General features: G+C 44.5%; 1 pseudogene; it reads right to left on the reverse strand.

The window, feature by feature from the left end:
- The window catches only part of LOC101690091, a 79785-nt pseudogene extending 63402 nt beyond the window's left edge, over window positions 1-16383 (reverse strand).
- Window positions 16384-18971: the final 2588 nt, after the last annotated feature.

Raw genomic sequence — 18971 nt, forward strand, 5'->3', positions numbered from 1 at the left:
GTTAAGCCGCTGCCTTCGGCTCAGGTCATGATCTCAGGGTCCTGGGATCGAGTCCCGCATCGGGCTCTCTGCTCAGCAGGGAGCCTGCTTCCTCCTCTCTCTCTCTGCCTGCCTCTCTGCCTACTTGTGATCTCTCTCTGTCAAATAAATAAATAAAATCTTTTTTTTTTTTTTTTTTTTTTTTTTTAGCTTTCATTCTACAAATCTTTATTTGTTATTTATTGAGATGTACCTAGTAAAACAAAACTATGAAACTGGGCTGGACAGATCAGTACCTTAAAAAGAAGATCGAGGAGGACAAAGGCTGTGAGTAAGACGAGGGGGGTTTAAGGCAGCGAACCTGTAAGGGTTTAACTATCTCAAACTGATAAAAAGAAAAAGAACGCGCTCAAATTATTACTGGGGCACGTGAGTGGCTCAGTCACTTAAGGTCAGTTAAATGTTCAGTTCTTTGTTTTGGCTCAGGCAGGTCATGATGGCAGGGTCGTGAGATCAAGTCCCGCACCTGGCTGAAACTCAGCACGGAGTCTGCCTGAGACTCTCTCTTCCTCTCCCTCGGACCTTTTCTCTGCTCTGTCTTAAAAAAATTAAACAAACAAATAAAATCTTTAAAAAAATTATTATCGTTATTTTCAATCATCTCATTATCACTTATTCATTCAACCAACAGTTATTATGTGTCAACGAACCATTACTGTGGTTAAAATATTTTTTTATTGGTAACATAACACATATTATGGTTTGGAAGAATCTAATATGGGCAAAGGATTCTAGGAGAAAAACAAAACTAAGCAGGTAAGCTTAAATAGTAATGGATCCAACAATCTGATCTGTTTTTTATGCTCTGTATAAGGTAGCTGAGAGTCTAGTGGATGAATTGTTGAGTTTATGTTGTGTTCCAATCTATATTACCATTGTGTTGAAAAGCATTTTAAAAAGATAACATTACTGGAGAAAGTGGTCACTGGTTATTCAATAAAATCTTTAATCTTTAAAAGAAAAATAAAAAAATAAAAAAAAATAAAAGGGTATTACTCTGGCTTCAGTGTGAACAAACCACGGGTCAGGAATGAAGTCAGCGGTGGAGGGGGCCACTGAAGAGGGTGCTGCAGTAACCCGAGTGATTCAAGTGTGGCTTCAACTAAGGGAGGACCTGTGTTTGGAACTAAGAGAGCATATTTGAAAGATATTAAGTAAATAAAATAAATAGGACCAGTTGGCTGATTGGACATGGTGGTGGACAAAAAAAAAAGATGACACTAAGGTTTCTGACTTGACATCTGAATAGAAGCCACCATGGTGTCCATGGAGAAAGGGCGCACAGAAAGAAGAGGAAAGGGAGATAGGGTTGAGTTGGAAGTCACTCTATCTTTTCTAACAGAATAGAATGTCCACAGGGCAGGGATGTGTCTTCTTTGTTTAAGGATTTATCCTAAGTGGCAAAACATGAGCCTGGGTTCAATAAATATTTGTAGGAAGGATAAGAAGTCCTGTGTGTAAATCTAGAGCTTAAGAGAATGTGTTAGTTTTTTACTGCTGGTTCACAAATTACCATAAACTGAGTAGCTTAAAGCACACCCAATTATTGGCTCACGGTCCTACAGTTGCAAAGACCAGGTGGGCTCTGCAGGGTTCTCTGTGTGGGGTCCCACAATGCTGGGTGTTGGCCAGGCTGGGCTCTAACCTAGAAGCACTGGGAAGAATTTGTTTCCAAGCTCATGTAGGTTGTTAGGAGAATCTTGTTCCTTGTGGGTGAGGTTCTGAGGTCACTGTTTCCTGGCTGGTGGTCAGCTTAGAGCTTCTCTCAGCATCTAGAAGCGGTCTGTGTTCCTTTAAACCAGCAAGGGCAGAGGGAGTCCTTCCAATGCTTTGACTCTCTGGGACTTTCTTTCTCTCACTGGCCGAAGGAAACTCTGGGCATTTTAAAGGTTGACTTGGTTGAGTCAAGGCCAGTGGGTAATCACATATCTTAAGATCAACTGACTTGGTGTTTTGATTACATATGCAAAATGCCTTAACAGCAACACTACCTTATTGTTTGATTAAATAACCAGGAGACCGAGACCCTGGAGACCACCTTTATAGTTTTGTCTACCACCTAGAAGAATCTGTTCTGCAGATACATGCTTATGGCTATTCGGAGGTTATTTTTGCCAACTATGTTAGAACAGATAGATCAATTGATATTTAAATTAATTTATTAGGCTACAGGTATGTTCTAGATATTCTTATTTACTAACTGAAATTTTAACAAAGAAATCGTGCCTTAATTTTTTTCTCTACTTGCGGGGGTGGATGTTATCTTAGACAAATAAAGAGAACTTTTTGGTCATATTTTTAAAGATTAAAAAAATCTTTATCCTAAGGTTCTTTCTGGATTAAAAACTGAGGTTACCTAGCTCCCATTGTGTCCCTTAGTCACAAGGCAGAAGATGAGCTTGGCATAGAGAGGAGAATGTGGTTTGGAGAAGGGCAGTCCTAGGTATGGAAACCTCTTTTTCCCTGTGACCTCCAGGAAGGTGTTTGTGCACCCAGAATATTATCCCAGCTTCAGAAAATTAATGACAATACCTGCATCATTAGGCCATTTTAAGAATTAAGCTAGGTTGTAAATGAAAAGCCCAGCCTATGGCAAACAGTTAATACAAATGAGTTCCCTTTCCCTAGATTCTGTTTTGCAACCTCTCTTGTCTTGTGACTTCACTGTGCTGTGTCCCTGAGAAGGTGCCAGCCAAGGGAAAGCCACAGGATAAATTGAGACTCTGGGTCTCCCTTTTACATGCAGGATAGACACATCCTCCAACAGCGTCTCCTTAAGTCTGGGGCTCAGCTTATAGACAGCACTCCATCCTTCCCTGGGGCTCACCATCTAGCCAGGACCAGCCACAGCCACTGCATCTGAACCCCATGGCTGGCTAATGATATGGGACACCTCTTCCTCATTGGCTGTGTCCTCCTGAGGCTCTACCTCCTTCTGAGAAGCCATGGCTATGCTTTTGCCTCAAATCTACCATCTTTGATAAACATCAAAAAAATCTTATAAACTGTTTTTTGGACTGCCCAAAACACAGTCTTTCGTGCACTTAAAACAAGACATACTTGGTATGTCATTCACAAGTCCTCTTTAAAGGTGAGACACTCAAATGTATACGTATATGGACAGCTCTATCTCATACTGCTTTCTCTCTACTGAGCCCTCCAGCAAGCGAGGAAGAAAGAGATAGTTTTAGGAAACCACCCACATGAATGACAAAGCCATGTATGAGTCAGGGTTTTAGTTTGTGCGAACCAACTTGGCTCAGTATAAACAGAAAGATGACATATTGAAAGAACATCAACAGCCTACAGAATTACTGGACAGTCAGGTGAACCGGGCTGGACAGAAACAACACAGTCCAAAGCAGTGCCAAGATCTCCCTCACTGCACTGGCCGAGCACTCCCGCTCCAGAAAAGCCACCTTCCTGTACCTCGCATGGCTGCTGGAGAGAGTTTTCTACTGTCCCAGCATTTTGGGTTTGGGGGATTTAAAATATTTTTTTGTATTTTTATTTATTTATTTTTGTGTGAGAGAGAGAGAGAAGGAGCATGAGCAGGGGCAAGGAGCAGAGGGAGAGGCAGAAGCAGGCTCCCCGATGAGCAGGGAGCCCAATGAGGGACACCATCCAGGACCACAGGGCAATAACCTGAACCAAAGGCAGACCCTTAACCAACCGAGCCACCCAGGCACCCGTAGTCCCAGCATTTTGTATCAGAAATTCCTAACTCAAGTTCCAGGATACGTCTGACTGGCACGTGCTTGTGCCCCTCCAGATAAGGGAGACTGGGAAAGGGAGCTGCTGGTATCTGTTCCTTCCAGATAGTAATATAAAAATCTGTATTCGTTTTCTGTGGTGGTTGTAATAACCACAGACTTGGTGACCTAAAGCAACAGGATTTTATTGTTTCACTGTGATAGAGTCCAAAGTCCAAAATCAAGGCATCAGCAGGGGTCCACGTTCTCCTCTCTCGGGGGTAGCTCCCATCTTCGCCATCCCAGAGTCTGGTGGCCGTTGGCATTCTTTGCTTGCAGCTACGTAACTCCAACCTCTCTGCCCCTGTCTTCACACTGCCTTCTCTGTGTGTGTTGTCAAACAGCCCGCCACCTCCCACCAATAACATGCAATGGCAGATAAGGCCCACTTCAATGATTCAGGGTAATCACTTTATCTGGGGATTCTTAATTGTGCTACCACTGCAAAAACATGACCTTATAAGGTAAAATTCACAGATTCCAGGTATTTGGGTCTAATATCTTTTAAGGGCCAGATGCAACAAATTATCCTTTACCTTAGAAGGGATATCTGGACATGCTCTACATCCCTGGGTCCCCTAGAAATTTCACTGGGGTGGCAGTCCCCTGAATTCTTGTCAGATTTATTTCCCACTATTGGACATGCAAATGTCCTACTAACATGTCAAGAAAAACTGCTGCCTCTTGCTCACTTAGATCCAATCAGAAAAGAGGTAAGGGATTCCTAAAATATAATGAGGTTCAGATGCTGATCACCAAAAAATGGTCAGTGTCTGATATAATTAATATACAAGATATAAAACGTAAGAATCTATAGACTTCTGTTAGAAGCATGCCATAAATTTTGTTAAACTAAATTGTTTTTGGAAAACCAGCTTTAAAGCCTCAGTTCCTTATCAATTTTGGAATTTTATTTTTCACTAAGTAGCACAATGTCACAATGAACACACAGGTAGCTAGCTGCCCAGCTAAAGGCTAAGCTTACGGGCCCCCTCACAGTGAGGTGTGACTGTGTTCAGCTCGGCAGGTTGTGCCTGGAAGTGGTATGTGGAGCTTCTAGTTTGTGTATGAAAAGGTGCCTCCCTTCACTCACCTTTTTTCCATCTTCCAATCATTGGGTGTATTTTGCTGACAGTGACGACTACATTGGGGGTGGATACATGAGATAGGCCACATCCAGGGCTCTTCACTATGATCAGGGCCTCCCTTCCCTGGGCAGCTGTAGACACCCGCCCTAAACATGCACAGACTCAACCTTGCAGAGCCTCCCAGCCACTTCTGATCAAGGTGGTCCATGTATCCGCAGGCACCATTCCTCGGAGGTGGGTGCGGACTAAGCCCAATATATGAGGTCTTCTTGCGCTTTGAATCTCTAGTGCCTAGCACAGGGCCTGGGGCCCTGGTTGGTTTTTGATGGACAGGCGCTAGATCACAACCTGTAACCTGGCAGTGGGGTTACCCAAGGAAGATAAAAAATAGAGTCTCTAGCTTCTGTGAATCCTCAGAATCATAAGGGAGGAGTTTTTTAATATGGGAAGCATGTTCAAATGTGCTGGATGGCCAAGAAAGAACAAATAATCTGCACTGCCATGATAGAACATGCAAGCCCCCTACTCTAGTGCCTGGTCTAAAAGGCAATCAATACTTAAATGAAGAAATGGATGCTTACATGAAGAAACCAAGAATAAGCCTCTGGGTTTGGTTCCTTTTTAGTACTAAAAATTCTTTGTGGGGCTGAGAGTCTTCTCCAAAGCCTAGGTTATGTGACTGAAGCCTTGCCAACTACACTCTACCTTGCCAGCCTCGCTTCCCTGAGTGTAGACTCCTCCTTCGATCACCACTCTGGTAATGGACCCATTCTAACCCAGGTCATGCAAAGCTACAGGGTTACCTCCTGCCTGACTTCAGCCTCTCCACTGCCTAAAGACCTCTGGGACAGCTGGAGACGACCTCCTTAGTTCACCATGCACCTGTAAACTTCCTTTCCCTTATTTCAAGGACCAAATCTATAGCTGAATCTACTGCTAAATCAGAAGCCATAGTCTTTGATCCTGGTTCTCTACTTGCTGAGTCTGCTGAAGTCCTGATATGTCTTGAAGTCCATTGTAATTCTGACAGCAACAAGGTGACCCAATGTTTAGTTTATAGGAGTTTATACTAATATAGCATAAAGTTAGAGTAACATCAGTGTCACACATTTGCTAACTAGATAACCTGGATTCAGTAGGTCTATGATCATGCTGACCAGTCTGTTTCTTCTTTTCGTTTATCTTTTTTTTCTTTTCCTTTTTTTTTTTTTTTTTTTTTTGACTCCACAGGTGAGCCCTCAGACTTAAGGATCATTGTGATAGAATTGTGTGAGCCCTACTGAGGAGCAGTGACACAAGTAGAGATGACTCAGACCAAGAAGGCAAAAGCTCGGGTTTCAGACCAACTAATCCTTTGAAGGAGCAATGTTTTTCTACAAAATGAAAGTATGAGCTTGAAATTATTAAGGTCCCTTCCAACTTAGAAACTGTCAGATACAAGATAGAATGCAGAGCTGTTCAAAAAGTATTGAGATTCATGATGAAGAAAGAAATAACACAACTTTGGAGTGAGACGGACAAGAGTGTAAATTCTGACTTCAATCATCCGTTTGCTGTGGGAACCCAGCCAAATTATACAGTCATCTGAAACATGGTGTCTCATCTGAACAACAGGTGTAATATTCACTCTTTCTTAAATTGGTTGTAATTTTGAAAGCAAGAACATAGGGCTAAAAACTGTGCTTGCTTTTGGGGGTTAATGTGAGGATGAGAAGGATGGATAGGCAGAGAGCAGTTGGAACTGTGCCCATGGAACAAAGGTTTGTTGCTATTGGTACCATCGTTAGCCTGGACACAGTGACTGTATCAAATGTCCAGAAATGTTGGTTCCTTTCTCTCTACCAGTCCTCTGGATATTTAATCCACCAAAGGACTTTAAGCAGAAAGGTGCTAAATTCTATGGAGGTGTTAAGTGGGTTTTAACTGGCTGACTGGCTTGGAGCTCTTCTTTGATCTCTTCCAGTTTATTTAAATGAGTTATCTCCTCCCTGCTGCAAGTCCTCTGGACTGTGATATGGAGCGCAATGAACCTCATGCCCCATTTAGTACAGAAAGCTCATTCACTGAGTATTGTTCATCTGCTATGTTACAAGCTAGGTGCTCTCTGCTGTTTTTGTGAGTAGGATAATCAGGTTGCCTGTGGGAAATGGCAGTCATGAAAGACCAATGAGTATGATGTATGGCCTGAATTAATATCAGCTGCTGCCAAATTAAGAGTGAAAGTACAAAAACATTTCTCTAGGTACAAACAAAACAGGTTACGGTCTTAACAATGGTATTGGTAATTAATCTGTGGAGAATTACAGATGGTTAATGACTCATTGATTTGAGCAGACTCAATTACCTCTAGGAATGTGCTCCATTGGACGATAGAGCATATGAATGAATTTTCACAATCCTTTCCTGGAAGGCTGATTACAACATGCTATTTCAGCAGAAATGGGACTGAACCTGGATGTGAGTGACACACATAAAATATAAAATCTTGACCAATGGGGTTCATCTGGTCCAACACTCTCAATTTAAAGATGAAGAGACTGAGGTCCACAGAGGTTGGGTTTTTTCATGCCAATGAATTATAAGTCCTTTATTTGCATAAAGCTAGATAATCTAAAGTATAGAATAGCTTTTACTAGGACTTTAAAATTGAAATATTTGGTGACTGGAACTTCCACATTCATATACACGCATATACAAACATTTATTATCTGTGACAGAAAATATCTGGAATATGGGAATTTATTTGGGTGCGATGAGCAGAATGCTTGAAAACATGCTGGCCTGGAAGATCTAGGGTGTACCACCAGGATCGCCAAAGACCACACATGTCGTTCACCGACTGAGGTGGGATTCCTAAGGAGTTAAGCAATCAGACTCTGAATTCAGACTTCTTGGGTCTCATTACAAATTCTATTTCTTACTGACCTTGTGTCTTGGAAGACATGACTTTTGTTCTTTGTACCATAATGTCCACATTTGTATAATAGGATAATACAAGTTGGTATCTGCCTACTATGGGTAACATTAAATGAATTAATATAAAGTGTTTGGAAGGGGGCCTATACATGATAAGCACTATAAAATAATAGCCCTCTTTATGTTTCAAGCCCTGATGGTGATATTAATGGAGGGACTCCAGTTTTCAGTCTTAAAGCAGTCAACAGGTGTGTGCTGGTGAAAGAATTTTCAAGGCGTGGGCCATACAAGCAGAGCCCAGTGAGAGCGCTCTCCACGGATGGTCTCTATTTTGGAAATATTTGTGTTCCCCTGTTGATATTTTCCATTCATGATTTTATCCTTATCTTGAAATATTCATTTCTATCTAAATTCAATTCTTTTTTATTTATTTTTTTTTTTTGTGCAGCCATAGGGCAGTCTTGGGGCAGTCTTCCACTAAAGTGCATGGTAGTTAAAGCTAAGCTTCTCATCTTTTTCTCTGAAGTGTCTGTTCTAACGTGCCCACTGTTTTGTGTTTTTCTCTCTTTCACACCCAACTCCAGCCTAAGATATCCAGTCTCAAGGTGCCACTTTGCTTTTCCCATATTCCCTGTGTATTTTAAGCATATCCCTTTCTTCTATAAGTAAAACTATTATTTTAGGTAGCTTTGGAGTTACCTTTTTTTTTTTCATTTTTTATTATTGGTGAAAGTTCAGGCACTCATATTTCCATGAAGGTAATTTAGAGGAGAATTAGGAGGCTCCTCTAAAATCTGAGGCAAGTCCAGATATTATAAAGATAAATTTCCTTAAAATATAACAGCATTAGTTTTTGAATTAAATATCTGCCTTTGGAGTTACCTATTTGATAATGACTCAAGTCATGGTCAGATTAAGACCTTCACCAATCTCTGATTGTGGGACCCTCCCCTGCAATCGTTCAAAATGAAAAGCATATTACAACATAAAACTCAACTAATAAAGTCCAAAAGATTCTCTTTTTTTCTGCATTATGAGTATTTTGGTGGTATTTTGAAATATCATGTAGCAAGTTTTTCAAGCATAAATTGTCTCATTTTTGATACACATATCTTCTGGGAAATCCTTAGCCAAATTTCCCTTTACAGACTTAAAGCCCTTTAACATTTACCAGACTGGCAATAAATTTTCTCTTCTTAAGGGAAATAAGAGATTAGGAAGTGGATCCCAGTGCCTGCTGTACTGAAATAAATCACACAATAATTTCCTTACAAAAGATAAAGTTCTTATTGCAACATTGGATTAGACCATGCTTGCAAAGTTCCTGTGAGAAAGCACTGCAAAAAATCAGGCTGGCTTGCTGTTTAATAATGCTTTGAAAAAGAAAAAAGTCCAGAGAGGGATCTTTGGGCTATTCTGGCCTCAAAAGAGGTAATGAAGTGTTCATCAGACTTTGCCTGTCCCACCACTTCTACTCCAAGAGAAGTTCTAGAATGGGTCCAAATATCTTCTCCACCCAGGAACAAATGTTTTATCCTGAGTCAGATCATTTGCATATGCAACCTAAACATTCAGAGGTACATTCTTCCTTGGACATTGGAAACCAAAAGGAAATCCCACCAGTGAAGGGCTGAAACCAATGTGGTACCAAGCACATGCTGGGCCCCAAATCATGGAACTATGTTTGGAGTAAAAACTAAATGATGTGAGCAATAGCCCTCTGACTGGTGGCTGGGTCTGTTGGTGTTCAGAACCTGCATCATTTACTTTTTTTTACCTTTTTTTTTTTTTTTTGATAGGTACAGATCACTTAAGGAGGTCAACAGAAGATGTGACTCTAGTTTGGGCAAGTACCTAAATGGCTTGATTCCCTGGTGCACTGGCAGGTACCTAGGGTGCTTTTTGCTGGAATGATGCCTGATACAGGATAACACAGGAGGAAGACTATGAGATCAGGCAAAGAAAGAGGAGGGGGTGGGGAAGGAAGAAGGAGAAAGAGGAGAAGCAAAATTACAGAGAAGGATGAAAATCTATTGGGTGTAAATTATGTGCTAGATACTCTTAAGATAACAACTCTTCCTAACACCTTGATCAGAATGCATTCTGCGCCCCCCACCCAGTTTTACAAAAGAGGCACCAGAAGCTGAAAGTTTAATAATTTTCACTGGGTCATACAATGTTCTCCCCAGTGATCCTCTTTTCTTTTCCGTTTTGGTAAGGTATTCCTTAACTTTTTCAGCTGGATTTCTTGATGGCTGTTTTCTCTACATCCCGAATGCTTTGTATAGCGTTGTAGAGGGGATTAAGTTCCTTCCCACTGAGGGGGTGAGCTCTTAGAGGGTAGGAAGGGTCTTGTTCATTCTCCATGCTCAGTGCTGAGCAAAGAGTAGACAAACATGAATACCTAGAGGGAGAATGAAAGAACTAAGAAACAGCTACGAGAACCCTGAGGACATAACCTACTCTTTACTTCAAAAATCCTGCATATAGTACCCCAAAGAATTAGTTTGGGTCATTTAACTTTTAAAAAATGCTAGAAAACACTTTTTCCTAAATTCTTAAAATAGTATTCCTCTCTTTCTTTAAAGTTACTTTTACTACTTTATGTAAACTTAAGTAAATCTACTCATCTGTTATATTGAATTGTTACTAACCTTCTAAGCAGCTAGTTCAATTAAAATTGCTGAACTTTGTGCATGGCCTAAACCTCTATTTTTTTTTAAAGATTTTATTTATTCATTTGACAGAGGGAGAGAGATCACAAGTAGGCAGAGAGGCAGGCAGAGAGAGGAGGGGAAGCAGGCTCCCTGCTGAGCAGAGAGCCCGATGCGGGACTGGATCCCAGGACCTTGAGATCATGACCTGAACCGAAGGCAGAGGCTTTAACCCACTGAGACACCCAGGCGCCTAGGTGCCCCCCTAAACCTCTATTCTTGTCTCTTTCAAATCCTCTAGTAAAATATGCTGATCATTGCTTGATCACAATCTATTTAAATACCATTTTTTTAAAGATTTTATTTATTTATTTGACAGACAGAGATCACAAGTAGGTAGAGAGGCAGACAGAGAGAGAGAGAGGAGGAAGCAGGCTCCCTGCTGAGCAGAGAGCCCGATGCTGGATTCGATCCCAGGGCCCCGAGATCATTACCTGAGCTGAAGGCAGAGGCTTAACCCACTGAGCCACCCAGGTGCCCTAAATAACATGTTTTTATGAGAGATTTTAGAAAATGCTTGTATTCATTTGCTAGGGTGACCATCACAAAGGGCCACAGACTGGTGCCTTAAACAACTGAAACTTACTTTCTGACAGTTCTGGAGGCTGGAGTCCAAGATCAAGGTGCTCGCAAGGTTGGTGTCTCCTGCAACCTCTCTCCTTGGCTAGTCTACCTCTGTCTTCATATACTTTTCCATCTGTATCCTAATTAGGTCTATGTCCTAATTTCTCCTTTTTTTTTTTTTTTAAGATTTATTTATTTATTTGAGAGACAGAGAGAACGAGTGAGTGGGGAGGGTCAGTTTCAGGGGGTGGAGGTGAGGTGGGAGGGGGAAGACAGAATCTCAAGCAGACTCTGCACTCAGTGGGGAGCCAGATACAGGATTCCTGGTCATAATCCTGAGATCATGACCTGAGCCAAAGTCAAGAGTTGGACATATAAGAGCTGAGCCATCCAGGCGCCCCTAATTTCCTCTTCTTATAAAACATGAATCATATTGGACTAGTGACCAACCTAATGATCTCATTTACACTTAATCCCTTCTGCAAAATCTCTGTCTCCAAACATGGCTATGCTCTGAGATATGTGTTTAAGGACTTCAAAAGATGGATTTTGCAAGAGACACAGTTCAGCACATAGTGGACTTTATATCATGTCCTTTGCTGACGGTCTTTCTGGAGGACCTCTAAAGAGGGCTGAATGTCTCCACCCAGCAGGCCAGGCCCAACACTGCTCCTGGGGCACCAAGCATGCTGCTGTCAGACTGGCTGAACCTTGCTAAGTGAGATGACATTTAGATGAAACCTCCAAATCCAGTTCTGTGCTTCTCAAAAAGAATTCGGGAATTCAGGGCAGTGATGGATCATGTTCTCCTGTGAGCTGTTCTCCAAACTTCACTGAGAGCCCTGAGCCCCAGAGGTCACATCTACAAACACAATAGGCAGAACAGTGCCTACTAAGCCACTTTGTCATCTCAGAGCGACGAGAAAAATATAGTTATCTGCTGAGTAATGAGCCGTATCCAAGAACTCTTGGGCAGCGGTAATTGCCATGGGGTTTGGCCTCGGTGCTGACAGATGCAGAGCTTCCCGCTCACACAAGAGGACAGTTCTCAAATGACAACTGATTTATGGGGTCCATGGAGGGGCTTCTCTAATTAGGAATCAGAGCCAGGCTGCAGTATTCTGCAGGCCTTGGAAGAGGCCCGCTGTGCAAAACTGTCCCCTAGAATGACAGCATTGTCCTCTGTCTATTTGTGGTGTCATTAACAAGTTAAAATAAAACTCTCTTGACAGGTGTGTTGGCTTCATGACTAAGAGGCAATGGCTTTGTGAATTGCAGGATGTTTTTACCAGCACACGTAACTCACAGGAATGTGCACTGCAGAGCTGCCTGAGGTCAGACAGAGACTTCCTGAAACATAAACACCCTATTTGCCTAAATCTCATGTGTGTGCACTTGAAACACTCAAAAAGGAAAAAGACAACTTTGCTCCTCCTGGCCATCTGCTGAGCTGGAATGAGGTAAGAGGAATACACACTGAAAGTAACACGATCGAGTAACCTCTTGTCCCAGGTTTTGAAAGAGTGAAGCGGGCTCATAAAATGATCAAGGGGGCTTTGATATATCTCATTTGGGCTTACACGGATGACTTCTTTTACAGTTGTCAAGATGATTAGAAACCAGATCTCTTTTAGAGAGAGGTTCTCCCAAGGGAAATAGACTCTAAAAACTTTCTATAATTATCCCAAGCTTCAAAAATAAACAAGGTTTGGAAAAATATATATATTGACTGGGAAAAAAAAATAGAGTTGGAGCACCTGGGTGGCTCCGTTGTTTAGCGATTGCCTTTAGCTCAGGTCATGGACCCAGGGTACTGGTATCAAGCCTGCTGAGCAGGGAGGCTGCTTCCTGCTTCTCCCTCTCTTACTCCCCCTGTCTGTGTTCCCTTTCTCACTCTCTCTTTCTCTGTCAAATAAATAAATAAAATATAGGAAAAAAAAGTTGTCCCCAAAACCAATTTTCTCCCCAAACTGGTTTATATATGACTCAAAGTTTCCATGGGATGGTGGCCAAATTAGCCAAATTTTCAACAATGCCCAATTTTGTCTCATACTTATCCTTACGCCAATTGACGAAGGTGTCACTTACAAACTAATTTCATTCACTTCTGGTGAATAGTTTTATTTTTTATGTTCCAAGAAGAGAAGTCACATTTTAATTTTTAGATCCATAGTAACCAATAAGAGGCCCTTAGAATGCTATTGATTGACTGATACTGAATTAAGTTCAACTGAGCCTTGGTACACTTGGTGTATGAATGTTTAGAGGCATTGTAAAAGTCTCTAAACAACTGTTATTAGCACAGGGAGTGGCCAATGCTTCACCCACAGTAGTTTATGAATCATGGCCAAGAGGATAGAGCCCAGAGTTGGCCAGAATATAGAGTGTGAGTGACACTTAGGAAATGATGGGCAGGATACCATGGCAGCTTTGTCTCTACCCTCATGACCTTAGTGAAAGTAACAACTCTTCTGGCTCTCTTCCTACTTGACAATACTTTTTCCCATTGTTTATGAATGAAGTAACTTGTGGTACAGATAACATCTCTCCCATCCATCTCTGGTATAACCCCTCTACTGATGTTCAGAACTTTTTTCCTAAGCCCTATGAGGCAAGTCTGCAGAAGAACTCAGACATCCTAAAACCTGCATCTTCAGAACTAAGCTCATTCTCCTCCCTTCCTGCTCATTCACTCTTATTTTCTTTTTACCCAACAGCTTAATTAGACACTCCTAAATCGTTCTCACTCTTCCCCCTCTCTTTCTTATATACAGTCACTGCATTTTTCTCAGACCTTTCCCCTGCCACTTACCTACTGCCAATGACTTGATTAAATTCCTTACCAATTTATTTTGTTCCTTTGGGTTGTTTTTTTTTTTTTTAATGAGCTTTTATGGGGGTCAGGCACTACTAACAATGGGTTCACACCTTAATTTTATAAATTCTTAGCAGGTATTGCAACAAGGATGGCAGGAATTGTGCTAAGCAATAAAGATTCAGAGATAAAAGATACTAGCCTGAACTTACAGATATGGAGAAAGAGTTAAACAAAGGTGGGGGTTGGGGAGGGGCAAATAATGTACCTGTATTAAATCTACCTGGTAAAAGGCAAGTGGTAGGGGGTACAGCAACAGGAAGAAGAGTTTGATAATTTTGGCATCTAACGAGGATTTTGAAGGATCAATGGATATGAGAGAGGTAAGCAAGTAGGATGGGTATTACAGATGAAAAAAATGACATGTACAAAGGCGTGCACATAGAGAAGTCACCATGAGTTCATTCAGCTGCCACTAGTTTAGCAGAGCTGAGGGATTATGATATGAAGAAAGTGGTATGAATGTCATAAAAGGCACTGAAAGATTTTTCAGGAGGTATAATTGTCTTAACATATGGTTACAAATTTGTTCTTAGTTGTCCCCCAAAAAGATGAGGGCTAATTCCCTTCCCTTTTCTTCTAATGAATAGAATGTGGTGAAGGATGCATTCCTGCAAGGTCTGGGCCATGGCGGAGCTGAACCACAGGCAGGGCAGCTCCCCTGAGGGCCCCCACTGAGGCGAGCTCCCTGGGGGCACAGTTGAGGGCAGGAGTCAGGCTGAGTGTGAGGCTCTGGGTTTGGGGGGGCAGGCACCAGGCTGGGGGTGACCTCAGGAGGGTATGCAAGTTTCTCCCGCCCTGAGGGTTCTGCACAGCTCCAAATGTCATGGTTTCCTCCTGGGTGGCAGGTGGAGTCCTGTGGTATGGCTCAGGAGTCCCCAATCTGGAGGGCTTGGGGGCAGGCCTCTGGGGTCAGAAGCCTGGAAACCCAACCTAGGGTTAGAGTTAGGGTTAGGGCCTAGGGGCATGTCTGGTCCAACCTGCCAGCACTGAGGCAGGCTCCCCAGCGGGCTGAGTAGAGGGCAGGGCTTGCTGGCATTTTGCAGTGATTCTGGCCATGTGGGCAACTACGTTTGGAGTGCTTTCTCATATGGTGCTGGCCCCGAGCATGCAGACCTCATGCCAGGCCCAGGTGATCCCCATAAGGACCCCCACCACCAGAATCGAGTTCTCCAGGGGTGTCCAGCCAAGTCTCATGAGCTTTCTGCCCAAATGAGTATTGATTTGGGCACAAAGCTCCTGAGAATTGGCTGGCATTCTGTCCCAATTCGGGTTGCATGCATGCACTGCATTTGGAGCACTCTCTATCTTCATGTTGTGACCCCCTGGACCACCGGCCAGGCCTATATGGCTTCTCTGAGGGCCTCCACCACTGGAGCAAGTTTTCGGGGGTTTCTGGCAAATTCCCATGAGCTTTCTTTCCAAATCGCTTTGGGCTGATATCTCTCCAGCTCTGGAATAAGTTCTCACGAGATTTGAACTAGATCTCACAGGACTTGGACTGAGGTCATGCTATGTCTGAGTTCTCACGCTATTTGAAATCTCACAAGGTTTCTACCCCAAGTTTCATGAGAAATCCACCCAAATCGGTAGATTTGGGTAAATTCTTATGAGAATTGCCCGAAATCTCAGGAGATTTGGACTGTGATCTCTCCAGCTTTGGAATAAGTTCTCACGAGATTTGGACTGGTATCGCGTGATGTCCCTGAGTTCTTGTGATATTTGAAATGGGTTCTCAAGAGATCTTTTCCTCAGGAGATTTTAAATAAGATCTCTCCAGCTTGGAATAAGTTCTCATCTCATATTTGGAATGAGTTCTCCCAATATCTGGGTAAAAATATCATAAGTACTGCCTGAGTTCTCATGAGATTTAGACTGAAATCTCATACCTTCCCTGGTGAGAACCGACACTGCCACTCGGTCCAGAGTCACACACTACAACTCACCACTGCCTACAGTGGCAACAAGCTGCACAGCCTCGGAATTCCTCGTCCCACTCTGCATCTCAACACTGCCTCTAGTGGCCATAAGAATCACTGCAAAGCCTTCCATTGTCTCTTGCACTGCAGCTGACCTCTGCCTCCAGTGGTGGGAACTAACACTGCCCCTTCTTCTAGGGTCTCACACTGCAGCTCACCCTTACATCCACTGGCATGAAAGGGCATTGCAGCATTTTCCAGCATCTCACACTGGAGTTCAACACTCCCTCCAGTGGTAGGAAACTGCACTGCCACTCCTTGCAGCATCCTAAACTGCAGCTCACCAGTGCCTGCCATGGTGGGATACTTCCTGTCACTTCCTTCCAGTATCTCCCATGGCAGCTTAGCACTGCCTTCTGTGGTGACAAGTTGCACATCCACGCCATCCATGGTCTTGTACTGCATCTCAATACTGTCTCTGGTGGCCGTCAGAAGCACTGCAAATCCTTCTGGCATCCCTTGCCCTGAAGCTGACCACTGCCAGCAGGGGGAGGAACCAACATTTCCATTTCTTCCAGGGTCTTGCAATGTGAATCACCACTGCCTTCAGTGGCTGCAAGCTGCAGTGGCATGTCTCCCAGCAGCTCTCCCAATGCAGCTCAGCACTGTCTCTAGTAACAGACTTCTACACTACCATGCCATCAAGCAGCTGTCATCATTCATCTTTCCACCACTGGAGGCGGTGCTGAGCTCCAGTGCAACAGATGCTGAAAGATGAGGTAGTTCAGCTTGCCACCAAGGGAAGCAGTGTTGAGCTGAGTGGGCAAGACCCTGGAAACAGTGCTGCTGGAGCTTCCCTAGGTTGGGTTTTTAGGCTTCTGTCCCTAGAGGCCTGGCCCCCAAGCCCCTCACACTGGAGACCCCTGAGCCACAGCCCAGGACCCCACGTGCCACCCAGGAGGAAACTGCCATTTGGAGCTGCACAAAACCCTCAGAGTGGGAGAAACCAGCATGCCCCACTGAGGCGACCTCCCACATTTGGTGGCCCCCTGGCCACAAACCTGGAGCCTGACACTCAACCTGACCCAGATCCACAAATCTGCCCCTGGGGAGCTCACCTCAGTGGGGCCCTCATGTGAGCCACGTGGGCCTGGCACATGGAACTGGATGGTCATAACATGCACCTGGTGAGAAAGCGCTCCAAACACCAGACACATGTGTGGCCCGAATTGTCACACAATGCTGGCCAATTCTCATGAGCTTTTTTCCCAAATCAACATTGATTTGGGCAGAAAGCTCATGAGGATAGGCTGTAAACCACTGGTGACCTCACTTCTAGCAGTGGGGGCCCTCAAGGGAACCACCTGGGCCTGGGCTATGGTCCCAAGTGGTCATGGCCTGAACCTCAGGAGGAAGTGCTCTATTCGCCAGATGCGCACATGGCCTATATTGCCCTAGAACACCAGCAACTCATGCACTCTACTCAGCCTACTGAGGAGCCCATCTCAGTGCTGGCAAATTGGGCCTGCCATGCTCCTAGGCCCTAAGCCTAACCCTAGTGTGTGTTTTCAGGCTTCTGTCCCCAGAGGTCTGGCACCGAAGCCCTCCAGAAAGGGGACCCCTGAGTGATACCCCAGGACTCCGCCTGCCACCCAGGAAGAAACTGTGCCATTTGGAGCTGCGCAAAACCCTCAGAAGGGGAGAAACCTGCATGCACCCATGAGGCCTCCCCCACCTTTGGCACCCACTGGGACCACAAACCAGGAACCTGATGCTCAGCTTGACCCCTAGCCTCAGTTCTGGCCCCCTGGGAGCTCGCCTTAGCAGGGCACTCAGGGGAGCGCATGGGTCACATTTACCTGGTGAGATGGTCACAAATGTACCTGGTGAGAAAGCAATCCAAACACCAGGCTAGTATGCACCCCAAATCGCTGCACAATGTCAGCCAATTCTCACGAGCTTTCTGCCTAGATTGATACCAATTTTGGCAGAAAGCTCATGAGAATTTTCTGGAAACCCCCATTGAGCTCACTTCTGGCAATTGTGGCCCTCAGGAAAGTCGCCTGGGCCTGGCCCCTCGTCCTGAGCAGTCATGGCCTGAACCTCATGACAAAGCACTCAAAACACCAGGCACACACGAGGCATGAATCACCCCAGAACACCAACAACCCGTGGCCTCTTCTAAGCCACATAGGGAGCCCATGTCAGCGCTAACAGATTGGACCAGCCATGCCCCTAGGCCCTAAACCTAACCCTAGGTTAAGTGGATTTCGAAATGGCACGGTTTCCTTCGCCCCCCAGATCAGGGACCCCTGAGCCCCACCCCAGGCCTCTGCCTGATACCTAGGAGGAAACCATGATGTTTGGAGCTGCAGAGAACCCCCAGAGTGGGAGAAACCTGCATGCACCCCTGAGGCAATCCCCACATTCAGCGCCTCCCCTGGCTACAAACCTGGAGCCTGACTAGCCACCTGACCACCACCCTCAACTCAGCTCCCCAGATAGGTCCTGCCATGAAGGAAACTGTGCCACTGGAGCTGGGCAAAACCCTCAGAACAGGAGAAACTTGCATGACCCCTTGAGGCCACCCCCACTGTTGGCACCTCCCCTGGCCACAAACCCAGATCCTGTCACTCAGCCTGACAGCCACCCTCAACTCAGTCCCCCAGGAAGCTGACCTCAGTGCCGGCAGATCAGGACTGTCACACCCCTTGACCACAAACCTAACCCTAGGGTAGGTTTTCAGTCTTCCTTCCCCTGAGGTCTGGTGCCCCAGAGCTCTGGACTGGGGACCCCTAGGACACACAGGACTCTGCTTGCCTCCCAGAAGGAAACCGTGCCATTTAGAAATCTACAAGGAATTCAGACCTGGAGAAATCTTCATGCCCACCCGAGGCCACCCCCCACTTTCTAAGGACCCCTGGAAATAATCCTGGAGCCTGAAACTCAGCCTGACCCATGCCCTCAACTCAGCCCTATGGCCCTCCCATCAGCATCTGCAAAATGGGCCTGCCATGCTTTCAGGCCTTAACTCTAACCCTAGGTTTGGTTTTCTGGCTTCAGTCCCCTGAGACATAACCCCCCCCCCCATACCCTTCATACTG

Source organism: Mustela putorius, unplaced genomic scaffold, assembly GCF_011764305.1.
Source record: "Mustela putorius furo isolate JIRA1106 unplaced genomic scaffold, ASM1176430v1.1 tig00004013_pilon_pilon_pilon, whole genome shotgun sequence".
NCBI classification, from domain to species: domain Eukaryota; kingdom Metazoa; phylum Chordata; class Mammalia; order Carnivora; family Mustelidae; genus Mustela; species Mustela putorius.